Source organism: Rhinopithecus bieti, unplaced genomic scaffold (genome assembly GCF_001698545.2).
Source record: "Rhinopithecus bieti isolate Rb0 unplaced genomic scaffold, ASM169854v2 scaffold_28547, whole genome shotgun sequence".
NCBI classification, from domain to species: Eukaryota; Metazoa; Chordata; class Mammalia; order Primates; family Cercopithecidae; genus Rhinopithecus; species Rhinopithecus bieti.
The window spans coordinates 3,413,012-3,440,007 of NW_016813480.1; the positions used below are offsets into that span (position 1 = coordinate 3,413,012).

Consider the following 26,996-nt stretch of genomic DNA (forward strand, 5'->3'; position numbering starts at 1 on the left):
TTTTTTTTTGTGAAGTAACTTTGTGAGGTGATGAACGTGTTAATTTAATTGTTGTAATTATCTGTCTATTTATTTTTATTTTTTATTTTGTTTGAGACTGCGTCTTACTCTGTTGCCCAAGCTGGCATACAGCGGCTCGATCTCGGCTGACTGCAACCTCCACCTCCTGGGTTCAAGCGATTCTCCTGCCTTAGCCTCCCTCGTAGCTGGGATTACAGGGACCTGCCACCATGCCTGGCTAATTTTTTGTATTTTTTTAGTGGACATAGGGTTTCATCATGTTGGTCAGGCTGGTCTCAAACTCCTGACGTCAAGTGATTTGCACGCCTTGGCCTCCCAAAGTGCTGGGATTACAGGCATTCACCACCATGCCCAGCCGGTAATTATTTCTCACTGTAGACACATATGAAATCATCATATTGTACAACTTAAAAACATGCAATTTTTATTTGTCAATTATATGTGAATGGAGCTGGAAAGAATAACATACCTTTTAAAGTTAAAATTAAAAAACTACTCACTGACAAGTGAATCAGATTCTCAGAGCAATTTGCTCTTCTCTGGTACACCCTCCAAGTCAGTTTGGTTACCTAGTGAGATAGTTAATTTTATGTGTCAACTTGACTGGACCAGGGAATGCACAGATATCTTGTGAAACATTATTTCTGTGTGTCTGTGAAAGGGTGTGTTTCTGGATGAGATTGGCAGTTGACTTGGTGGACTCCAGTAGAGCAGATTGTCCTCTCCAATGTGTGTGGGTGTTAGCCTGTTCTCATGCTACTAAAAAATACATACCGGAGATGGGGTAATTTATAAAGAAAAGAGAGTTAATGGACTCACAGTTCCACATGGTTAAGGAGGCCTCACAATCATGGTGGAAGATGAAGGAAGAGCAAAGGGATGTCTTACATGGCAGCAGGCAAGAGAGCATGCGCAGAGGAACTCCCATTTATAAAACCATCAGACCTCATGAGACTTACTCACTGTCATGAGACCAGCACAGGAAAAATCCATCCCCACGATTCAATTACCTCCCACCGGGTTCCTCCCACGCCATGTGAGAATTATGGGAGCTACAATTCAAGATGAGATTTGGGTGGGGACACAGTCAAACCATGTCAGTGGGCATCATCCAATCCACTGAGCGCCTGAGTCAAAGAAAAGGTGGAGGAAGGAGGAAGTCACTCCTGCTTTTCTGCCTGACTGCCTGAGCTGGGACATCTCATCTCATCTTCTTTGCCCTCAAACTGGGGTTCACACCTTTGGCTCCTCTGGTTCTCAGGCCTTTAGACTCGGACTGGATGACACCATAGCTTTCCTGGATCTCCAGCTTGCAGATGGCAGATTGTGATCACATGAGCCAATCTCTCATAATAAATCTCTCTCTCTCATATGTATCTCCTATTTGTTCTATTTCTCCAGAGAACCCTCACTAATACATCTGCTTTCCCAGCCAATAGAGGGTAAGAAGATCCTGTGAACAAAGTGGATGCTTCTCCCAGCCCCCTTCTATGGGGACTGTGCACCTGTCCCTTGTCCCTTTGCACCTTGGAATATTGGCTGCTAAACACTCACAAGTGCCCCCTTCTCAGGAGAACTGTCCTTGGCAGAACAAAATGCAATTTGCCCAAAGGATACAAGCAGCCCCATCCCCACCCCAGGGAAGCCCGCAGCCAGGGACTGACTGACACAGGACACAAAAGCTCGGCTGCCTGGCCTCAAGGGGAGCCAACTTTGGATGCAATTCACACCCCCCAGCTCCCGGTGCCTCCCGTCCCCAGCTGAGATGCACCCTTGCTGAGGTTTTCTCTGCTTGACCTTTCTCCTGAGAATACGTCCTCAATCAGTCATGGGTATCCAAATCCTCACCTCAGGCTCTGCTTCTAGGAAGCCTGAGTTGGAGCCGAGGGCTTGGAGGAGAGATGTCCATGCAGCATTATCAGAGAGCACCACCACTCACTGTTTCCGCGTCAGCTGCTGAGTGATCTGGCCTGCCCTCACACCAGACGGCAGGTCCACCCCAGAGCCCACCAGCCAGCTCCTTGTCTTGAGTTGGCCCACTGGTGTCCATCCCATGGACAGCAGCTGCTGTCGGCCACCCTGGTTTCCCGTGGCTCCCGCTGCTTCCTGCTGTGCTCTCTCCAATGTGTTTTCTTCAAGTCCCCAGAGAAGGCACTTGGGACCACGTCACTGCCTGGCTCAAACTGCCCAGTGACCTCCACCCGATTTAGAATGCAGTCCTGCGTGACCCACGGACGTGACCCGGCATGCCAGGCCCCTGCTGACCTCAGCCCTCTCGCTTCCCTGCTCTCCTTCCCCTGCATCCCTCTGGCAGCTCCATACCCTCACCCCTCTGTGGGCGTCCAGACCCATCCTGAGAGTGTCGTGAATATGTGCGGATCTCGGACACCCTGGACATGCGCCTGGCAAGCTCCCTGTCCATTCTTCAGAGTGTGCTTGGGCATCGTTTCTCACTAGAAGCACCCTGGGTCTCTCTGTGCCTCCTGGTGGCTCACGTCCTCAGTCAAAACAAGTGTTTGTGTTCTTGGTATCCCGAAGCCCAAGAGGACAAGCGTGTGAATGCTTTGTTCATGGCTGTGTGATGGGTGCTCAGTAATCATGTGTGTAATACATGAACTAACTGATAGCTCATGACCTGATACCAAGTACTCAAAGCATAGCCATCTGGGGCTACATCTAGTGTAGGACAAAGAGCCCTGGCCACTTACTCCCATGGCTCCTCAAAGCCGTGCTGCAGCAGTGTCCAGAACTGTCTATTCTGACACAGAAAAAGATAAACTAGCAGGTTCTCTGGGGATTCCAGACTTTAACTGGACATATTCCAATTCCCTGTTGTGGTTGGTCTGGCCTCTTTAAACAAGCAGGTAGGATGTACCTCAAGTTGACAGTTCCCTCTGTCTGGGACACCCCTCCCAGGCACCTCCATGGCCTGGCCTCTCACTTCCCTTGCCTTTGAGGTGACTCAGGTGCCTCTCAGTGGGACCTTCCCAGACCACATTATTTAACATCTCCACTTCCCTGTCCCTTGCTCTCCATCACCTGATCCTCTTCTCCGCTCTGTTCCCTGCACGGCAGTTCTCCGCCTCCAACGCAGAAGTTATTTGACTTATTTATCTTGTTTGATGTTTCCTGATAGGGTATCCATTCCGGGGCCAGGGTTTGTGTTTTCCATGTTGTTCAGTGCTATACCCCCAGTCAGCCCAGTGTCTGGTACACAGCAGGTACTCAATAACTGTGTGTTGAATGAATGTATACAATGGAAGCAGGAACATCTAGCTAAGGACATATGGCCAGAGTCATGTAAATTTTCAGGCTGGATTCAGGAAGCATGCAGCCCAGAAGCATAAGCAGGGAAGCTGTGTTGGGCAGGTGGCCTGATGATGGAGAGAGCTTCGTGAAAACAGAGCCACCCAGTCCTGGTCTGCTCCGTTTGTCTTCTCTCTCAATAGAAATGACCCTGAAACTGGAAGTGGAGCCAGACCTCAGTAATGGTATGAATTAGTTCTGACACGTTCATGGGGGAAAACAGGCCACATTCTTCGATTTTTCACAATCCCATCAAGCCCCCTTTTGCCCTTTCTTCAAGGGTGAGCAGGAAATCCAATCTCCATGATTTGGGAAAGGACTCTTCCCCACAGCGTTATTCTAGAGTCCCTGGAGGGTCGTGCATAACAGTGCCCTGCAGGCCACTTGCAGTGCCTCCTTGTCCTGACCCAGGCCAGCCATGAGGCAGCATGGGGCTTCCCAGGCAAACCTCTCACCTTCTTCCAGCCCTGGCCAGAAAAGCCGATCTTGAGTCCTGGATAACTGGAAGGTGTGGTTCAAGAAGGAGGAGGAAACAGGGAGCCGCCTGGGAACTCTCCATCAGTTCAGACAGGCGGGCCGGTGCAGGACCTCCTGTGCAGCCAGGAGGCTTGCTGGAGGCCCAGGGGTGTGGCAAGGGGTCCATGAGAAATCCCAGGGAATGGTTTGAGGCAAAAATACTGTGGATATTCAAAGGGAGAAGAAGCAGAGAAGAAGGAGGATACCAAAAACCACAGAGCAATGAAAGTGACAGAAGTGCAGGTTAGATTAACCAAACCATGGCGTATTATCAAATTTTAATATGATGGTTCATGCATAAGGAAAGGAATGAAAGATTCCGGGAAGTTAACTTGTATTCAGTTGACCTCATACCTCGTTACATTTCTTGATAGACTAAAATGCAGCATAAAAGAGAGCACCTTAGTTTTGGCAAGAAGATTTCAGTCTTCTAGATATTTGCCACTGTAGACAAGTTGCGGAAATATATCACATACGTCACGAACTTGCTGCACGCCGACTGTGTTTGGCTAGACATTGGAATCACAAATATGAATAAAACATGGCCCTTGCCTGAGAGAACCTCAGCCTGGTGAGTGAGTCAGCTATATAAAAAAGCAATTATGATACACTTTGATAAATGCTGTAATTGAGTCATTTAGAAAGCCCTGTGTGGCGAGACAACCAGGTGACTTTGTAGCAGGTTGAAGAACATTAATTATTCAACATCAAGGTGGAAGAGAGTCTCTACTCCCTCACCACGAAGTTTTAAATCAGTTCTATGTTGTGCAAACCCTTTTCGAGACTTAGACGAAGATATCAGAGTCATGGTGATCAAATTTGCCAGTGATGTCAACTTGTGAGGATAGCTAATACAGTGGCCATGCATCAGGATGCAGGGAAAACTCTGAAACCGAGAAAAGGTATGTCAACACTGAAAGATAGCATTTGTTAAGGAAAAGTATAAAGTCATCACTTACATTCTGATATGATTTTTGGAGAAGTTCTGAAAAGGTTTCTAGAGGATTTAGATGTCTGCAAGTTCAACATAACCCAGTCTTATGAAAGGACTGCTAAAAGGTGAAGGAGCCTCCTTAGGGCTGCTAGAATAGTGTGATGTCCAGGACAAAGAATGTATTCATTCTGTGTTAGTCCCACTCTATTCTGCACAGATTAGACTGTTTCTGGAGTCTTTACTAACTGAAGGCACTCCACCTGGGTGGCAAAAAGTCCGGAGACCATGAAAATGGCGAAGCAGTTGAAGCCCCAATCATCGGGGGCCGTCCGGCTCCATCGGGCAGCACGGGAGAAGCATCAGATGAGATCTGTCCCTCTGCCAGTCCCCTGCTCCTCCCCAGAACTGAGGAGCCTGTGCTGATGACAGCCCTTGCCCCACAAACTAGCAGGATCTAGAAAGTTTTCAGAGCTCTGTAGGAAGGGTCCGTGCCATACTCTGGCACTGTGGTCAGCAGCTCCCTTTCTTCCCTCTATAAGAAGGACTGGTTGGTTTCCTTTTGCTCAAGTCTTTTGGGTATTTCAAGGTTTCTCTGATGTGAACTGGCGCCTGGTGCTGGCTTCTTGCCCCTCACTTCCAGTCCCCCATCTCTGAGGATGCGGCTCTGTGCCTCCTTCATCAGTCACAACTCTTTCTTTTGTAAATTGCCTAGTCCCGGATATGTCTTTATCAGCAGCATGAAACCAGACTACTACACCCATTTATGTGAGAATTCAGAATGGAGGGTAGGAATCTGTATGCTTAGCAAGGTTACCAGATTATTTGATGCAATTGGTCCTGAGACTGGCATCTCAGATCCACTGTAAAGATCACATTTGTGCTTTTCATTATGATGATTCTAAGAAGTCAAGAAACTGTTCAAAATATTACAGAGTTTAAAAGGCTAAGTTTCAAAGCTCCTCAAGCCTCAACACCAAGTCAAGATCGCACTGTTCCTCAGCTTCTGGGACGCGGTTGCTTCCGCTCCAGCTGGAAGGTCAATTGCACAAGCCAGGTCTTTCTAAAGGCTGAGTTCCCAGAGCATTTTAGGGTGAATTCCCTGGGGGCACTGACATGGTCTTGCCTTGTGACGCACCCTGGGCCATTGCCTGCCTCTGCAGATGCCTGGGAACAGCTGTGAGCATCTGCCTTCCTTTGTGACCTGGTGAGGTCTGAGGTGAACCCATGATGTTAGGCCAGGAGCCAGCACATGACTAAAGGACTGTGACTGTGCAGGAGACTAGACTTCATTTCCTTTGGGAACTCAGCCTGTTCTCCTCTCTCTCAGTGTCTGGCCTCGGTTTTCTTCTCAGAAAAGGTTTTGAATTCCCATTATTGAGTATTTGAGATTAGCATCTCTCCATATTTACAGATGTAATATGTAAATATCTTACATACTTAAAATTATAAATAATGTGTGCATATATAATGTACATAAGTGTGTATATGCATATATTATCTATCTATCTACCTGTCTATCTGCAATGCCTGACATTTATCTGGCAATTCCTAACCCTTCTATCACGGGTGCACACTCTGTCTGTCTTTCATTTATTTATTTTTTTTAAGACGGAGTCTCGCTCTGTCGCCCAGGCTGGAGTGCAGTGACTGGATCCCAGCTCACTGCAAGCTCCACCTCCCGGGTTTATGCCATTCTCCTGCCTCAGCCTCCCGAGTAGCTGGGACTACAGGTGCCCGCCACCACGCCCGGCTAATTTTTTGTATGTTTTTTTAGTAGAGATGGGGTTTCACCGTGTTAGCCAGGATGATCTCGATCTCCTGACCTTGTGATCTGCCCGTCTTGGCCTCCCAAAGTGCTGGGATTACAGGCTTGAGCCACCGCTCCTGGCCTCTGTCTTTCAATATATCACCTTGACACAAATGAAATGTTTCCCATATCCAAAAAGTGGCTAATAATAATTAGCGTTAGCCGTAGTCACAATAGAGCAATTTTACTTTCACACGTTACATTTCATCTCATGCTACACTGATGAGATACAAACAAACGTACTCAAATAAACTAGAACACATTTTATTAATGCTGGATTTAAAGGGACAGCCTTTTACTGAACGAGCCCAGAGTAGTTGCAGCCATAACTGCAATAACCTACAAGTTGGGACACAAAGACGACAGGCAGAGGAGGAAGCATCCAAGAGCTTAGATGTCCCTGGAGCACTTCACGGGAATGAGTGTGCATTCAGAAGTCAGAAATACCACAGCAGCTGCTCAGAACCATTGATGCCCATGAAATCCATCCGCCATCAATCCAGGGCCTTGGGAGGATTTATGCATGAATTTGGAGGCCAAACAAGGATTTTCTAATATCAAAGGAACACACCAAGCGAGTCAGAGACTCTCTGGCGTTTGTGAAAAAGCGAAAACACGTGCAGGGTCCTGCTGGTCCACCATCTGCAGGACGGTGAACACCCTGCCAAGAGCTCTGTGGTCCCAGGTGCCTCCTTGTCAGCAGACAAGATTACATTCTCTTCTTTCCCCGCTCCCACCAAAGGTGTGGTGTGTCATGGGATGGATCAGTATGACATTCTGTCAGAGGCATCACTAATAGACGAGGAGTCAGAGGAATAGAATCCCTGACCCGGCTTGTCTTTGAGGCTCCTTGGCTGGCTTTGACAACCACTCCCTCAGCCCAGGGCCATGCCTAGCTCCGCACAGGGTGTATCACCCTTACTCTTCAGGGAAATCAGGTTTATATTCGTCACCAGTTTTAGCAGTCCTGCCTGTGAGTCATATTTCATATCAGATGGTTACCCGGATGAGCGATGAGAGAGTGGCACTTCTGACGGCACATTAAGTGGGGAGTGTTAGGGATGTGGGGAGACGGGTGTGGACAGGGCCAGCCATCCTGTTGCTGCCTTGGACCACCCACACGGTACAACAGGAAGATCTTGAGAAAAACCCTGCCCCTAAAACATCTTTCCCAACAGGGGACTGTGGTGCCTGAGTTCCCACCGCTACTTACTTTGTTCTCTTTTTTTCAATTAAATTACTCCATAAAGCTGTGGATCAACTAAGGAATTCCATGAACAGTTGTCTAGTCCCAGTTAGTTTATAAGATTAGTGAAGCAGATCTAGCTGAGGCGGAGGACAGTCCAGCATTGGGAGGAGGGAGTCCGGACCAGAGTGTGGCTTGCAGGGAAGCCCCGTGCCCACGCAGAACAAGGGCACTGGCAACTAGCTGGGGGGCAGGAGAGTGTGGAATTGGTCAAAATAGTCTGCGGGTCTCCACAATAAATAATTTTCATAATGGGTGATGCCAAAGTCAACTCTACTTGAAGTTTTCTATCTGTTAATATGTGGTGAAGAAAATGCAAGCAGAGTTGGTCCAAAAAGCGGCACAAAATTATCCTGAAAAACAACTTGTTCTTATCACCAGAAATCATTTGCTGATTGTTAGGCTCAGGATCTGGACAAAAGCATACCACAGATTCAATCTCTGCCTCCCCAAAGCTTGTCAATCTAAGAGAAACACAGAAGTAGGACATAGAGAGCAGGGATAATCATCAAAATGTGATGGGCGGTGAGATATTTACAGCCAGTGTAACTCTGGAATGCACAGCTGCGATCCTCAGCGCAGCTGGGAAATGGAATCAAGGGTAGGTCCATCCGTCAATCCATCCTTCATTCAGTCTACAGTGCTCACTGAGTGCCAGCCATATGCGAAGCCCTGCACTGAGAATTTGAGGTGTGAGAAGATGAAATACCAGATTCTTACTCTCAAGGAGGTTACCATCCAGAGGGAAGCTAAGGCACATGCGCGTGTGCGCGTGTACACACACACACACACACACACACACATTGCAGAGGTAAGAGCACAGCTGTGGAGTCAGACAGGCTACCATCAGAATCCAATTTCAAGGTGCCACTCTGAGCCAACAATTCCTCCTCTGCTATAAGGGGTAATATGCACCTTGTTGGGTCATATAAACACTGAAGTTGACAATAAAAAGTCCTAGTGCAATAATGGACCTAATAAATGTCCATTCCCCTCTTTTCTTGCATAGATGACTGTGATGCAAGGAAGAAGCTGATGTGTCACAATACACATCAGAGTTCTCAGAGTTTAAAGAATAGAGGTGCAATTATTTACAGCGGAGCGGGGGCGGGGGCTCAGGAAAGAGTTCACAGAAGAGGTGACATCTGAACTTGGCTTTGAATATGAGCAAATCTGGATATGTAGAAACAGGAGACATGGAGTGACAGGTAATTCTGGGAGGTGATGAGAGATCATGCCAAGCTAACTTGGAACTTCAAGTGTAAGCAAAGTGGTTTCAGCAGGAAGATGAGAACAATCAAGCGATCGTTTATAAATACACATCTTATAGCTGGTTTCTTGTCTACTGGAGAAGAATTCTGAGCAATTTTAGAGTCCAGAAAGTGTGACAATAGGTAATGATGGTCTACACTATGGTGATGAAGATGGAACAAAAGGTAGCTGGGAGAGGCACCAAGCAGGATATGTGGGTGAGAGTATAGAGAGTTCTTTGCTACGTGTAGCCTTAGTGACGGGAAGGATGGCGGCCCCCACAGACAGAAACAGGGAAAATACAGATGACAAAGATGATAATGAAGGTCATGCTGGCAGATTCTATTCTGGATTACTCAGACTTCTGAGAAGAAATTGCCTGCAGGCAACTGAGAATCTAACTGGAGCTTAGAGGAGAGATCCCAGGCAGAAAGGTTTGTGAGACATCAAGGTCAGTGGAGAGATGAAGAGAAGAGAGATGAGGATGAGCTCTGGGACATGGACATTGTGGGGTGGAGGAGGAAGTAGAAGAGGAGGGGACAAGGAAGCTGTAATGAGAGAGCCAGGAATACTGGAGAACGCAGTGTTGTGAAAGTCAAAGAAGGAGGAGCTCCTGGCAGAAGGAAGAGGTGGCTTAGGGACCAACAGTGCAGACAGGTTAGAGAAAAGGAGGAGCAAGGGTGTAGGTTTGCAGTTTAAGACTTATGGATGATACCTCTCTTACATTGTTATTCATTTTTGTCCATGAAAGGTTTGTTTTTGCTTTGGGGTTTTGCATGGATTCTTTTTGTAATAACAATGACAAGATTACGAATGACCTTAAAGAGGTGAAAACCAGATTGTAAATGTCTCAGGGGAGACTGCAAGGTTAGGAAGTATAAACAATGATTGTACATTGCTCTTAAAGAAGTTGCACAGCAAAGAAAAGAAAGATAACTCAAGCGCTAAGCCAACGGAAGGTTTCAGTCAGTGATGTGCTAGAAGCTTCTGACCTTCGGGAAAACTGATTATGAAATTTCCAGGAATTCTGTGAGCTACTTGTTAAACTGGCTTGAAATACTCCCATGATTGGAGTGTTTACAGAAATTGGCAAATGCTGTAAATCAGCCACCTCCCCCCTCACGCCCAGCCAGTTGTTACACACTTACCAGCACACCAGTTTCTAGGCTGGATGGATGAATACCATGGACAGGGAGGGATTTAAAGGTGGATTAAGATAGAGGGATATGAGGTTGGGATAGGGGAAGGGAAACAGTTCCAAGGTTTAGAAAGCCCCAGGTGTCATTGTGCCAGGTGGGGATACTGAGGTTGGGGAGCACGAGTGATTGTGAGGGCAGGATGTGGAAAGCATCATTGCATGTACTCGGGTGAGGGAGTTATTAAACCTCCTACCCCACTTGATTCAATTAAAGAACAATTCCACATCTCAGCAACAGAAAGAAATTAGGCCAGAACTAATGAAAATTATGCTTGAAGAAAAATAAATTTTTAACCACTTTATTGAGGTATGATTGGCATAGAAAAAGCTGTAGATATTCGATGTATACAACTTGCTGCATTTGGAGATAATTATACACCATGAAACCATCAAACCGTCATCACTGTGGATACCATAAACATATCCCTCAACTCCAAGTTTCCTCTCATTTTCTTTGTTTTCCTTTTTTCAACTTTTTTTGGTAAGATCACTTAATATGAGATCTACTGTCTTAGAAAAATGTTAAGTATACAACACAATATTGCTAATCATAGGCCCTATGAAGTAGATCTCCAGATCTCATTTATTTTGCATTACTGAAACCTTTTTTTTTTTTTTTTTTTTTTTGAGATGGAGTTTTGCTGTCACCAGGCTGGAGTGCAGTGATGTGATCTTGGCTCACTGCAACGGCAACTTCTTCCTTCTGGGTTCAAGCGATTCTCCCGCCTCAGCTTCGCCAGTAGCTGGGATGACAAGTGCACACCACCATGCCCAGCTAATTTTTTTGTATTTTTAGTAGAGACGGGGTTTCACCATGTTGGCCAGGATGGTCTTGATCTCCTGACCTCATGATCTGCCCACCTTGGCCTCTCAAAGTGCTGGGATTACAGGCGTGAGCCACCGTGCCTGGCCTCACAGCAGTATTTATTGAAGAGATTGGTCCTTCTCTAATGCATATTCTTAGCATCTTTGTCAAAAATGAGTACATTGTAGATGTATGGATTTATTTCTGGGTCCTCTATTCTGTTCCATTGGTCTGTGAGTCTGTTTTTATGCTGGTACCATGCTGTTTTGGTTTACAATAGCTCTGAAGTATCATTTGAAGTAAAGTAATATGATTTCTCCAGTTTTCTTCTTTTCTTTTTCAGGATGCCCTTGAATATTCTGGGTCTCTTGTGGTTCCATATACATTTTAGGATATTTTCTCTATTCCTGTGAAGAATGCCATTGGTATTTCAACAGAGACTGCATTGAATCTGTCTTTTTCCAGAACTTAGAGGAAAGGCTTTCAGTTTTCCCCCTTCAGTATGATACTAGCTGTGTGTGTGTCATATATGACTTTTATTGTGTTATGTTCCTGTTATACTCCGTTTTTTTTTTTTTTTTTTATCATGAAGGGATGCTGAATTTTATCAAATGATTTTTCATCATCAATTGAAATCTTATGGTTTTTGTCCTTCATTCTGTTAATATGATGTCTCACATTAATTGATTTGCATATTTTGAACCATCCATGTATCCCTGGGATAAATCCCATTTGGTCATGATGAATGATCTTTTTAATGTGTTGTTGAATTTAGTTTGCTAACATTTTTTTTGAAGGTTTTGCATAACCATTCATCAGGAATAATGGCTTGTGGTTTTTTTTTCCTGCGTTTTCTCTTTCTTTCGCTTTTCTTTTTTTTTTTTTTTTTTTTTTTTTGTTTTGTTAATGTGTGCTTGTCTGCTCTGCGTTTTTGGTATCAGGCGTAATAATGCGCCTTGCCTTAGAAAGAGTTTGAAAGTATTGCCTCCTTCTCATATTTCTCAAATAGCTCTGAGCTAGGATTGGGTATTAGCTTCTTCTTTAAATGCTTTGGAAAATTCGTCAGTGAAGCCATCAAGTCCTGAGCTTTTCTTCACTGGGAGACTTTTTATTATGGCTTCAAATCTCATTACTTGTTATTGGTCTGTTTAGGTTTTGGATTTCCTCATTGTTCAATCTTGGTAGATTGTACATGTCTCGAAATTTTTCCATTTCTTCTAGGTTTTCCAATTCATTGACATAGTTGTTCATAGTAGCCTCTAATGAGCCTTTGAACTTCTGCAGTATTGGCTGTAATGTCTCCTTTTTCATCTCTGATTATTATTATTTGTCTCTTATCTCTTTTTTTCGTAGTTTGACTAAAGGTTTGTCAATTTTATCTTTTCAAAAAACCAACTTTCGTTTTGTTGATCTTTTGTATTGTTTTTCATTTCAATTTTATTAATTTCTGCTTAGATCTTTTTAAAAATGGTTTCTTTCAACTTTTAATTTAGTTTTAGGGAGTACAAATGCAGTTTTATTACATAGGTACATTGCACTCAGGCAGTGTGCATAGTGCCCAATAGCTAGTTTTATGACCCACACCCCCTTACTCCTTCCCCCTCTAGTAGTCCACCGTGTCCATTGTTCCCATGTTTATGTTTGTGAGACTCAACGTTTAGTTGTCACTTATAAGTGAGAACATACAGTATTTGGTTTTCTGTTACCGGATTAATTTGCTTAGGATTATTCCCTCCAGCTCCATTCATGTTGCTGCAAAACATAATTTAATTCACTTTTATGGCTGCATAGTATGCCATTGTATATCTGTACCACATTTTCTTTATCCAATCCGCCACTGATGGGCGCCTAGGTTTATTCCATGTCTTAGCTATCGTGTATAGCATAGGGATGAACATATGAGTGCATGTGTCATTTCAGTATAATGATCTATTTTCCTTTGTGCTCTGGTCTTTACTGTTTTTTTCTTTCTTCTAATTTTTATTTTCTATTCCTTTAAGATGTATCATTAGGTTGTTTATCTGAAGTATTTTTTTACTTTTCTGATGTAGGCATTTATTACTATAAACTTTCTTCTTCGTACTGCTTCCACTGTATCCCATAGGTTTTGGTATGCTGTGTTTCCATTTTCCTTTGCTTCAAGAAATTTTTATTTTACTTTAAGTTCCAGCAGCCATGTGCAGAACATGCAGGTTTGCTACATAGGTATGTGTGTGCCATGGTGCTTCAGTAAGTTTTTAAATTATCTTCTTAATTTCTTCATTGACCCACTGGTCATTCAGGAGCATATTGTTTAATTTCCATGTGTTTGTGTACTTTGCAAAATTCCTCCTGTTATTGATTTCTAGGTCTCTAGATCTACTCATTGTGGTCAGAGAAGATACTTGATATAATTTCAGACTTTTAAGATGTTGTATGGTCTATCCTTGAGAATAATCTAGGTGCTGAGGAGAAGAATGTGTATTCTGCAGCTGCTGGATGCAATGTTCTGTAAATATCTATTAGGCCCATTTGGTGTAGAGTGCAGATTTTTTTTTTTTTATTTGTTGATTTTCTGTCTGGATAATCTGTCCCATGCTGGAAGTGGGGTGTTGAAGTCTCCAGTTATTATTGTATTGGGATCTAGCTCTCTTTTTAGCTTGAAAACTATTTGCTTTATATATCTGGGTGCTTCAGCGTTGGGTGCATATATATTTACAATTGTTATATCCTCTGAATGAATTTACCCCTTTATCATCATGTAATGACCTTCTTTGTCTCTGTTTATCATTTTTGTCTTGAAATCTATTTTGTCTGATATACGTATAGCTACTCCTACTTTTTTGCTTTACATTTGCATGAAATATCTTTTTCTATCCTTTTATTTTCAGTCTATGTGTGTCTTTATAGGGGAAGTGTGTTTCTTGTAGGCAATCAATGGGTCTTTTAAAAAATCCATTCAGCCACTCACTCTATGTCTTTTGTTTAGAGAATTTAGTCCATTTACATTCAATGTTATTATTGACAAGTAAGGACTTATTTCTGCTATTTTGTTATTTGTTTTCTGGTTGTTTTGTGGTCTTCTCTTCTTTTTTTCCTTCTTTCCTGTCTTCCTTTTAGTGAAGGTTATTTCCTCTGGTAGTGTGTTCTAATTTCTTGCTTTTTATTTTTTGTGTATCTGTTGTATGCTTTTTAATTTGAAGTTGCCATGAGAATTGTAAATAATATAACCTGTTATTTTAAGTTAAGGAAGATTTAACACTGACTGCATAAACAAACAAGCAAATATAGAACTAATAAAAACTACATTTTAACTCACCCCTCCAGTTTTTAACTTTTTGTTATTTATATTTTATGATACCATTTATGTCTTGAAAAGTTGTTGTAGTTATTATTTTTGAAAGGTTCATCTTTTCGACTATCTACTCAGGATATGAGTAGTTTACACACCACCATTACAGTGTTATAATATTTTGTATTTTTTTCTGCATATTTAGTATTATCATTGAGTTTTGAACCTTCAGATGATTTCCTGTTGCTTATTAATATTCTTTTCTTTCACATCAAAGAACTCCATTTAGCATTTCTTGTAGGACAAGGCTGGTGTTGATGAAATCGCTCAGCTTTAGTTTGTCTGGAAAAGTATTCATTTCTCCTTCATGTTTGAAGGATATTTTTGCTGGATATGCTATTCTAGGATAAAAAAAAGTTTTATTCCTTCAGCACTTTAAATATGTCATGCCACTCTGAGACACTCCACTGAGAAGTCTGCTTCCAGATGGATTGGAGCTCCTTTGTATGTTTTCTGTTTCTTTTCCCTTGCTACTTTTAGATTCTTTCTTTATCTTTAACCTTTGGGAGCTTGATTATTAAATGTCTTGAGATAATATTATTTGAGTTAAATCTGCTTGGTGTTCTGTAACTTTCTTCTATTTGAATATAGATATCTTTCTCTAGGTTCGGAAAGTTCTCTGTTATTATCCCTTTGAATAAACTTGCTATCCCTATTTCTCTCTCTGCCTCCTCTTTAAGGCCAATAACTCTTAAATTTGCCCCTTTGAGACTATTTTCTAGATCTTGTAGGCATGCTTCATTCTTTTTCATTCTTTATTCTTTTGTTGCCGTTGACCGTGTATTTTCAAATAGCCTGTCTTCAAACTCTTCTGTTTGATCAATTCTGCTATCGAAAGACTCTGACGCAAAGACTCGGATGCATCCCTCAATCTGTCATTTGCATTTATCAGCTCTAGAATTTCTGCTTGATTGTTTTAAATTATTTTAATCTCTTTGCTAACTTTGTCTGATAGGATTCTGAATTCTTTCTCCATATTGTCTTGGATTTTATTGACCTTTCTCAAAACAGCTATTTTGAAATTTCTGTCTGAAAGGTCCTGCATTGCTCTCTCTTTGGGACTGATCACTGTGCCTCAGTTAGTTCATCTGGTGACATCATGTGTTCCTGGATGGCCTTGATGCTTGCAGATGTTTGTCAGTGTCTGGGCTTTGAAGAGTTAGGTATTTATTGTAGTCTTCACAGTCTGGGCTTGTTTGAACCTGTCTTTCTCGGGAAGACTTTCCAAGTATTTGAAGGGACTTGGGTGTTTTGATCTAAGTCTTTGGTCAATGCAGCTATGTCTGCATTAGGGGGCAACCTAAGCCTGATAATTCTGTGGCTCTTGCAGACTCACAGAGGCACGACGTTGGTGGTCTTTGGTGAATGTGTGAGAATTGTCTAGATCACCAGGCAGAGACTCTTGTTCTCTTCCCTTACTTTCTCTCAAATGGGTTCTCTGTCGCTGTACTGAGCTGCCTGGATCTGGGGGAGGGGTGACACAAGCATCTCTGTGGCCATCAATAACGGAACTGCACTGAGTCAGACCTGAAGCCAGCACAGTACTGGGTCTTGCCCAAGGCCCCACAGTGACCACTGCCTGGCTACGACCTATGCTCATTCAAGGCCAAAGGGCTCTACAGTCAGCAGGTGGCAAGCTCAGCCAGGCTCATGTCCTTCCCGTCAGGATGGCAAGCTCCTCCCAGTCCCAGATGGGTCCACAGATGATATTCAAGATAGAGGGCTTGGAGTCAGGAACCTTAGGAATCTACCTGCTGCTCTATTCTACTGTGGCTGAGCTAGCACCCCAGCTCCAAGATAAAGTTCTTCCTACTCTTTCTTCCCCTTTCCTCAAGCAGAGGATTCTCTCTCTATGACCACCACTGCCCCAGGACCACAGCAAGTACTGCCTGGCTACCGCTGATGTTCACTCAAGGCCCAGGGGCCCTTCAGTCACCTTGTGGTGAATGTTGTCGTCCCTCTATGATCTCTCCCTTCAGGTCAGTGAGCTCCCCTCTAGCCTAGGGCAGATCCAGAATGGCCATCCAGGAGCCAAGGCCTAGAACTGCGGACCCTAGGAGCCTGCTTGGTGCTGTAGCCCACTGTGGCCAAACTGGTGCCCAAGCTGCAGGATAAAGTCCCCTTTATACTTTCCTTCCTTTCCTCAAACAGAAGGAGTCTCTCCCCATAGCCACCACAGCTAGGAAGGTGCTGGGTCACACCTGAAGCCAGCATGGCTCTGAATCTCACCCAAGGTCCATAGTGAACACTGCTTGGCGACCACTGCTGATTATTCAGGGCCCAAGGAACTTTTGTCAGCAGATAATGAATCCTGACATGACTGGGTCCTTCCCTTCAAGCCAGCAAGTTCTCTTCTGACCCAGGGTGTGTCTAGAAATGTCCTGGAGGTATGACCTAGAATAGGGGCCTCAGGACTGCCCAGTGCCCTATTGTACTGTGGCTAAGTTGGCATCCAACTTGCAAGACAAATCCTCCTTTACTCTCCCTTCTCCTCTCCTCAAGCAGAGGGAAGAAGTCTCTCCCGCAGCTGTAAGCTGCACTGCCTGGAACTGGGGGAGGGCGATGTAAGCACTCTCTTGGCCTGCAGAGCTGGTGCCTCTCTAGGTCATATGCATCTCAAGTCCGCTGGCTCTGAGCTCAGCACAGTATAAGGACTTGTCCAGGAGCTGCAGTCCCTGTGGCCTCTCCTGCCTTTCAAGTTTATTTAGGACCCCAGAGCACTTTAGTCCATAGTGATGGGGCTTGCTGGAACTCAGTTTCTGACTGCTGGGATGGACAATTCCCCTCTGGCTAGGACTGATCTAAATGCTCCCTCCATGGACATCAGCTGGGTTCTGCCCAGTGTTGCTTTGCACTGTGACTGGGCAGCACTGATTTCCAATGCAAAGCCGCATAATCACTGTGCTCTCTCTCTCTCTCTTCCTCTCTTTCTCTCTGTCAAGAACACAAACTCTCCCTCTGCCTGCCAGGAAATAGAAGGAGGTTGTTGTAGGCAGTTCAAGATTGTCTTTCCTACCCTCTTCAGTGTTGAAACCAGGTACTGTGGTCACTCACATGATTTTTGGTTCTCATGAAGGTGGTTTTTTGCATGGATAGTTGTTTAATTTGGTGTTCCTGTGGTGGGGGGGGTGATTGCTGGAGGCTTCTATTTCACCATCTTGGTCTGCCTTCACCTAGGGACCTCTATTTTTAAGCTTCTGAGGAAGCTCCGAGTTAATTTCTATAGTGGCTGTACCAATTTACATTTCCACCAACAGTGTACAAGGATTCCCTTTTCTCTACATCCTCGCTACCTCTTGCTGTCCTTTGTTTTTTACATCATAGCCATCCTAATGTTTGTGGGTTGTTACCTTGTTGTGGTTTTAATTTGCATTTCCCTTATGATTAGTAATATCAAGCACCTTTTCATATACATATTGGCTATTTGTCTGCCATCTTTGGACATTTCTCCATTTTAAAATCAGTCTTCTTCTTGCTACTGAGTTTTAGGAGTTCCTTATATATTTGTCATATTAACTCCTTATCAGATATACGGTCTGTGACTATTTTCTACCATTCTCTAGGTTGCCCTCTCATCTTGTTAACAGCTTCCTTTGTTGTGGAGATGCTTTTTAGTTTTATGGCATCCCATTTGTCTATTTTGGCTCATGTTGCCTGTGTTTTTGATGTCATGTCCAAGAAATCATTGTTCAGTTCAATGTCTACAAGAAGTTTTTTGCCCATGTTTTCTTCTAAGAGGAGGAAAAGTGAATTTCAGTGTAGCTAGAAAATCAAACCTTCATTATAAGTATGATATTTCTTTGGGTTGTCTTGCCTAATGCCTTAGAAATTTCATCACTGCCAATGTCAAGGCTTGGGGTGGTGACTCAAAATATTACTAAAACTACCCAGTCCATCACCCAGGAGAATAGCTCAATCATCCAAAATGAAGACTGGACAAGAGAGCACATTAAGAGGGTGAGCAAATGAGACCCCCAAATATAACACACTCTATTTTCTAATGTAGGAGAAAATGAACAGTCCAGCTAAACACAGACACAAGCATCTGAATAGGAAGCTTGAATAGGAAGCTTGAAGCATCTGAATTCGAAGCTTGGTTCTGGGAGACTATAACCCTAAAACTATATTTAAAGCTTACTTTATCAAATAAGATATTTGAGATTTGCTCTTTCCTGATACTCCTATGTTAGCCTTTCAGGATTTTTATGTAATTTTAAAAAGGAGTTATAATAAAAGCTCATTTAATTCCAAATTAAATGCTTTATCCAAATTGTTGCTTTAATTAGAGTATCTGTGGAGGTACACACATACACAAGAAAAGAAAATACAAGGAAGGGTAGGAGAAAAAGGAAAAAGGAAAAGAGAGGAATGGACAGAGAGAAGGACAGCAGAGAATATGTTTGACCAACTCTGGGGCCAGGATACAGGTTTGAGTTAGGAGCCATTCTGTGATTACCCACTCAGGTCTTGCCACTGGACACAAAGGAATTTCACATCTTTTCGGGGCTGCTGTAGGAGAGGGCTCCCAGCTGGTTCCTAGACTTAAGACAGCAGTCCCTCAGCCTCCTTCATAAATGTCAGAAATGTAAGACCTACTCCCAGATAAATATCTCAGGGAAGACATCTAAGGGCAGCTGAGGACGCTTGCTGCCATTCCCTTTCCATCAATAGGGTCTTTGACTAACACACTTGGCCCTCTGCTACTGAGATTTCCAGCAGGAAATTCTTCGGAACTCTATATAATACCTAATCTTCGCCCAAAACAAAAACCTGCTTTTCTTTCCTTTAAGGATAAACAGTATCATCAATGAACAGGGGGAGAGATTACAGTCCCCAAAGCAAGACAGAGCCCAGGATCTCGGACTCAAGGTCACAGAAGGGTTATCCTTTTGATTGAAGGTTTCAATTAGGAGATTTTCACTGCTATAGCTCAAAGAAAATTAACTTGGAAATGTGATAGGCCATGAAAAGAAACTCAAATGACATTAGAAAGAGAGACGTAATCATCTCATCAGAAGCTATAATAATGTGAGGTGGGTAATGAGAATTTCTCAGTGTGTCCCAGACACTGTCCCAAGGGAAGAGGTATGGAGAGTAACATAGTGTCTGGTTGGCTTTGCACACTCACTGTGAACTAATAGTTTGGTATTCTGGTTTATAAAGTGGTGTGAATCGGATCACCAGAATTTGAATAGATTGAGATTATAAGAGAATTTCTGAACCTATTTAAAAAACAGCATAGCAATAAAAGTGATTGTTAAGCTATACTGAGACTTTACTGTGTGCTGGGCACTGTGGGAACAGCTTTGTATACATGATCTCATTTAAACTTCAGAACAGCACTATTTACACCACCCCCACTCCCATCTCCATTTTATAAATGATGAACTTGAGGCTTAAAGAAGTTAAGCATCTTTAGCAATAGTAAGTGGCAGAGCAGGGATTTGAGTCCAGGGTTTATCGGGCTGCAAAACACATGAGTTTAATCACTGACTGAGACAGTGGAAGTGGCTGAGGCTTAAGACAGCTGCATGCAGAGACATCCAGTAGAGAAGGAGACCTGCACAGACCAGGCTTTGGAGCCCCCTTCAGCAAATGAGGTTCCGTGTAGCCTGGGACAAGCCCTTATTTTTTCTGAGCCTTGGTTTCCTTGTATGTAAAGTAAAAATAACTAACAGTATCTAACTCAAAGGTTATTAAGAGGATTAAGCAAAACAGCACATGTAGGGTGCCTGCCCCTGTGACGCTGGGTCCTCCCAGCAGTCCCCAGAGATTTGAAGTGAGGGCACTACTGCAAGTACCTGGGATCAATCTGAAGGAAGGAGGATCTCTTCCTAAGTCCTTTCAAGAGAGTCTAATTTTTTTCCACACTCTTTTACTTCTCTTTTGCAGATAAATCATCCCATTTAAGTATTTCTCCAATTTAATCTATAAATATGAATATCATGATTATCTTAGTTTCCTGTGGCATGTATAACAAATTACCACAAACTTGGTGACTTTGAACAACACAAATTTACCGACTGATGGTTCCAGAGGCCAGAAGTATTAACTCAGCGTCACTGGGCTGAGATCAACATGTCAGCTGGGCCAAGCTCCCTCCAAGATTCTAGAGGAAAGTTGTGCCTTAGGTAGAACCAGTATGCCTTGGCTTGTGGCCCCATTACTCCAACCTTGGCCTCTGTGGTCACATTGTCTTTTCTTCTTGTGTGTATCTAAGCTCCTTCTACCTCTCTCTTATAAGGACACTAGTAATGGCATTTAGGGACCACCCAGATAATTCAGGATAATCTCCTCATCCCAACAGCCTAAACTGTATTGCATCTGCACAGACCCTTTTTTCCATGCAAAGTAACATTTACAGGCCCTGGGGGTTAGGCTCTGATATCTTTGGGGGCATCATTCAGTCTGCTACAGTGATATTATATATGCCCTGCTTCTTCTGGGATAAGAAGGTTGAGAATCTGAAATAGGCATCCACTTAAGTACTTATACAAAGCCCAGCAGTGTGCCAGATGTTTGGGGTTACACAGCAGAAACAAGGGATACAGCTTTTGTATTTGAAAGTTTGAAAATGAGATGAAGACATAAAATAGCTCCAGAAAAATTCTGTAGCAATCGACAAATAAGGTGGTAGAAATTAAGTCCAGACTTAATTTAAAAGTGTAAAAGGAAATCAGTGCAAGAAAGACCATGATGTACAGTGGGAACAGTCAAAGACTGTTTAAAGAAGAAGACCAGTTTTTAGCTAAACTTAAGAGGATCGGATGTCAACTGCTTAAGAAGAGTGGAAAGAATATTCTAATGAGAGAGATTAGCAATGATAGAAGTTGAGAAAGAAACAGAATAACCAGCTGTAGGACAGTGAGCAGTGAAAGGGGAAACTGACCAGCTACTCTGGAGTTCATTCACAGAAAGCCTTGACCATGAGGATAAATAATTTAGATTTTAATCAAAAGGCAACAGGGGCTGGGTGTGGTGGCTCACGCCTGTAATCCCAGTGCTTTAGGAGGATGAGGTGGATGGATCACTTGAGGTCAGGAGTTTGAGACCAGCCTGACCAGCATGATGAAACCCTCTCTCTACTAAAAATACAAAAATTTGGCAGGTGTGGTGGTGCATGCCTGTAATCCTAGCTACTCAGGAGGCTAAGGCAGGAGAATTGCTTGAACCCAGGAGGCAGAGCCTGCAGTGAGTCGAGATTGCACCATTGCACTAGAGCCTGGGTGACAGAGCAAGACTATGTCTAAAAAAGAAAAAAAAAAAAAAGAGGTAACAGGGATCCATGGCAAGTTACTGAGCAGAGGGCTGTTATATACTGTGCAGTAGAGAGACTGGAGTTGAGAAAGTCATTAGAAGACTTTTTGACACAATCCAAACCCAAATAAGGGTAGTAAAGACAGAAATAATGGAAAAGGTAGAATCTGAGAGACAATTTACAGGAAGTGTCAAAATACAAGATTAACAGAGCTGGAAGGATGATGGTGCATCCGGGGAGGAAAGGTAAGGAATGAGGCGGTTCTCTCCAAAGAGAGCCAGTATTTTCCCCCTCCTTTCACATTACCAGACTCTGGGAACTTTGGAATCACACAATGGCTACAATGTGTCCTGTGCCATCTCTGGGGCAGGCAGTTTATAGACTTTTTCTTCCAATTAAGGAATGTATTATTATGACCTTTGTATAGATAACAAATTGCGTAATTTGCTCTAAGTCGTAAAACAATGAATTACAGGATAAAGATAGGAGTCCCAGGCTCTGCTCTGTTTGACCCCAAAGTGTCTCTCCACTACTCATTCTCTTGTTTGTTCATTTGCTTATTCCTATATATATATATTTATACATATTCATTCATTCATGGTTCAACTAGTAATTGAGAACCTATAATGTTCTTGTCACTGTTCTAGGAACTAGGCTGTAATGCAAAAAGTCTCAGTTCTTAACTTCAAGAGTCTACAGTCTAGTGAAGAGACAGGCAAGCAATTCTACTGGGATAAGATCATTGCTTTAAAGAAAGCATGAGACAGCATAGTAAGAATGTAGCAGAAGGAGTCCCTAAGTAGGCCTGGGAGAGCCAGAAAGAGCTTAAGGAGGAAGAAGCATGTGGCTTTGCCTGACACTTGAAAAATGAGTAGGAGTTAGCCAGACAGAAGTGGGGAAGATTCCTTCCCAAAAAAGAGATAGCATGTGCAGAAAGGTACAAAAGAGCCAGACACGTCTAGGGAAGTACGTTCACAGGAGATTGCTGATAGGCAACCCTTGTGACAGTGGCGGGAGGGGGCCAGGATGAGCTGGGACGAGAGACAAGGGCCTGAGCATGGAGATCACTAAATGCATATGAAGAGTGGACTCCTTCCCACAGGACCTTTCGATTTGAAGTTCTGTCATTCCACAAGTAACCGATGTGCTCCACTCTTTTATCTCAATTCAGTTGAATAAATATCTATTCAGAGACCTATTGGAATAATGTTTGCCCTTTAAAGAAAGTCCACAGGCAAAATCTTTGTCCTCCAACTAATCATAAGCAATTGTTAATTCCACCAAGCGGTAAACGTCCTAAGAAACTGCTCTTCAGCCTCCCAGGCAGGACTCTTCCAGGCATGATCTGTGTATAGAGTCTCTGGTTCTTCCTCCTCCAAGACATCAGCAAAACTCATCACACTCTATTTGCATCTAAGACTCCCAGGCCTCCACATTCAGTTGCCTAAGATGGTACTCTGGCTAGGTGCACACGTGTGCAGATGCTTAGCAGGCTCAGGGCGTGTCTGCCAGGGTGCTATCACCGGGCTGTTTCTCTGACCGGGGGCAGGGCACAAGGTTGCTTAGTTGGCCTGGAGCATATCTGCCAGGGACATGTTTACCAGGTGGTTTCTCAGGCCCCAGGCATGGGAACAGAGATGCTCAGCCAGTCTAGGGGCACATCCACCATGGGTGGGTCCACTAGGCTGTTTCTCAGGCTCTGGACACCACTTAGCCAACCTGTGAGCATGTCAGCTCCTCAGTGGCATGAAGGCCTCTCCTGCTTGGCCGAGGGCATGTGGCCATTTGGCTGGCTAAAGGGTGGAACTGTCCTGGATAGGTCCACTAGACTGTTCCTCTGATTAGAAGTGCCAGTGTTGGGAGTTGGTTTTCCTGTTGTACAGGACTAGAGTCACAGATCATCCTTGGCCTATGTTTCATGCAGCCTGGGTAGAAGCATTGCAGTCAGCCATGTGGTGGGCTTGGTGGAATGAAAAAGGAGCCCTAGACCTCAGGAGGGACAGTAGCTACCGGCCTTAGAGCAGGCACACTCCAGAAGTAGCTCTGGTATCAAGATAGTGCTGTGCTGTAGCAGCTGGGCTCAGAGTGGACGGGTGAGAGCTGGGAGTACACACCCTGTGCTCCTAACCAGGAGAACTGCAGCTGCATGAATTCCTGGCATTCCCCAAGCTGGGCTTAGGGCTTACAAGGACTAGAGGATTCTTCTGTAGTGAGGACTATAGGTGTCTGTGGTGACAATGGGGGTTGGTGGGGTTCTTCTGCTTACCTTTTCCCTGCAAGGGGAAGTGCCTCCTGACTTTGGGCCAATCCAGGCAAAAGAGATGAAGCAGTAGAGTCAGGGTGCCCCATTCGCTTTTCTCTACTGCCCTTCGGGCTTCCAAATGCCCACAAGCACCTCTCCCCTCCCCTGCAGCACTCCACCACGCTCCAAATGCCACAAGCACCTCTCCCCTCCCCTGCAGCGCTCCAGCACGCTCCAAATGCCCACAAGCACCTCTCCCCTCCCCTGCAGCGCTCCAGCACGCTCCAAATGCCCACAAGCTCCTCTCCCCTCCCCTGCAGCGCTCCAGCACGCTGCCTTGGACACTCCAGTTGAATCTTAGTTGTTATTGCCTTTGTCCTTTCTTGTTAGGGAGTGAGCCGAGGAACCTCTAGCTAGCCATCTTGCTGACATCGCTCCTCTTATTTCTCAGCTTCTTTTAAGGTTTCCCATTCTCTGCTTATCCCTTTCATAATACATGCCCTCCTTGCTACTCTGTGTGCCTTGGGAAATCTCATGCATTCCTTGACTTTGATGCTATCTATGTGTGGATCACTTTGAACTACACATATAGTCTAGATCTCTCTTCTGAATTTTATTATTGGGTATTTTATCTCCTTTTAGATATTCCACTAGAATGGGCCATAGAAAACTCAGCATGCCTCCGACTGAACTCATGTTTCCCTCCCAAATGTGCTCTTCCTTTGCATTCTCGATCTTGACAAATGTCACCTCCGGCCACCCAGTCACTCATGCCAGAATCCAAGGAGTCATCTTAGACTTTTCATCTTTCTCATGCAGCACCCTCAAGCCCTTCTGTCCAGATCTATTGTTTTAATAGCTCTCAAAAATCTCCCCTCTATATTACTCTACTCCAAATAACAAAATCATGGTTTGTCTTACCTGAATGACTGCAATAGTCTTCTAGCTGGTCTCTCAGCTTTCAGTCTAGCTGGCACCACCCTTTCATCTGCCTTCCTTTTTGCTTCCAGAGTAATATTCATAAGACCCCAAATTGAATATGTGTATTACCACTTACTTTTTTAGTTTCTCTTTATCTATAGGATAACACCTTAACATCTTAGTACATGGTATGCAATCCTTCAGACCCTGCCACCATCTCATGTTTATCTCTGGACACACTCTTCCTGGAACCTTATGCTTCAACCAACCATTTGCATTTCTTGGAATATATTAAGCTATTTTGAGCTTGCAAGGCTTTGTTCTGCTCTTGCTGCCTAGAATCGCTTTTCTCTCCTTTGTTGATTGGCAAATATCTACCTATCTTTTAAGACGTGGCACAAATGCCACCTAGCCTGCTGTGCTACCTCTAGTTAGAATCAGCTTCTCTATCCTGTATACAGATCTCTGTCACAGCACTTGCAAGGCTTTATCGCACCTTTTTTGATTTTGCAAGCACTTATGGGCAGGAGCCATGTCTGATTTCTCTTGATATTCCCAGCCCAGTGCCTGGCACACAAAAGCCTGCAATAGCTTTTGTGTTTTCTTGAATTTTAATAATTTATATACATAATTCACCATTCTTGATTAAACAATTCAGTGGGTTTTGACAAATGAATATAGTTCTGTGCTATCACTACAGGCATGACAGAATATTTTCATCACTCCAAAGATTTCCCCTGTTCCCTCTGTATTCCATCCCCTTCTCCCACCCTCTGGCCCTTGACAACTTCTGATCTGCTTTCTATTAGTGTTGTTTTGCCTTTGCAGAATTTCATATAAATGATCAAATAGTATGCAGCCTTTGTGTCTGACTTCTCTCATTCAGTATATTGTTTTGGTAGTTCATTCATGCTGATGCACATATTGCTAGTCCATTACTTTTTCTTTGAGCTTTCTTTGAATATTCCATTGCATGGATATACCATACTATGTTTATAGGCTCACCAGTTGATTAACATTTAAGTTATTTCTACTTTTTGGCTGTTATGAGCAGAATTAATGAGGAAGTTTTCAAGTGAGTCATAGTGGGTGGACATATGGTAAGAGTGGAATTTCTGGATCCTATGGTACATGTATGCTGAACTTTAGGAGAGTGGCCAAACTGCCCTACCAAGTGATCTTTAACACTTTTCATTCTGATCGTCAATGCATAGGAGTTCCAGTCATTTCATATCCTTGCTACAGTCTTTTTAATCTTAGCTATTCTAGTAGGTGTGCAGCGGTATCTAACATTAATGATGGCGAGCATCTTTTCATGTATTCATTTGCTATACATATATCTTTGTTGGTAAAGTGTATGTTTAAATCTTTTGCCCATTTTTTTTCAAGTTGGGACTTTTGTCTTCTTTTTATTTAGTTGTGTGTATTCTTCATATATTGTGGATACAAGTCCTTTGTCAGATACATGTTTTGGAAATAATTTCTCCCAGCCTATGTCTTGCTTTTTAATTTTTTAGCACTGTTTTCGGAAGAATGGAAGTTTTACATTTTGTTGGACTCTAATTTATCAATTCTTGCTTTTTGTGTCCTATTTAATAAATCATTGCTTAGGCCAAGGTCACTAAGATTTTTCTCCTATGTTTTCTTCTAGTAGTTCGTGTATAAAACTACTGGAGTTCTTTTATTTATGTTTATGTTCCATTTATGAAAAGACTGTCCTTTCTGCATTAAATTGCCTTGAGAACCTTGTCAAAGATCAAATGGTCATAAATATGTGAGTCTATTTTGGGATTCACTATTCTATTTCATTGAACTATATACCTATATTTACACTGATACTACACTATCTTGAGCACTGTTGCTTCATAATTAGGTAATGTGAGTTTCTCAAGTTTGTGCAGTTTTTTCAGAACTGTTTTTACTATTTAAGATTCTTTGCATTTTCGTGCAAATTTTAGAATCAACTTGTCACTTTCTATTAAAACAAAGCTTACTGGGATTTTGATTGGTATTGCTTTTGCTTGAATCTATACATTAATTTGGGTATATAGACATCATATTTGTTGAATTTGTGAACGTCTACATACAAGGTGTTTAAGCCCATTGTATTTAAAGTTTATAGAGCAAATTCACAAACATTATCCTATTTGATCCACCTAA

At 43.2% G+C, this 26,996-nt stretch overlaps 1 long non-coding RNA gene across 6 annotated transcripts in view; it reads left to right on the plus strand.

Annotated features, from left to right (window-relative positions):
• Positions 1-26,996, plus strand: part of LOC108512943 (uncharacterized) — a 97,681-nt gene that overhangs the window by 7,548 nt on the left and 63,137 nt on the right. For 4 of the 6 annotated variants that reach the window (XR_001880752.1, XR_001880753.1, XR_001880756.1 and 1 more), the window contains exon 1: positions 8,945-9,038. The exons of the other annotated variants lie outside the window; for them this stretch is intronic. This is a non-coding gene — a long non-coding RNA (uncharacterized LOC108512943). Of the gene's footprint in view, positions 1-8,944; positions 9,039-26,996 lie in introns of those variants that run through there. 6 annotated transcript variants of the gene reach the window in all.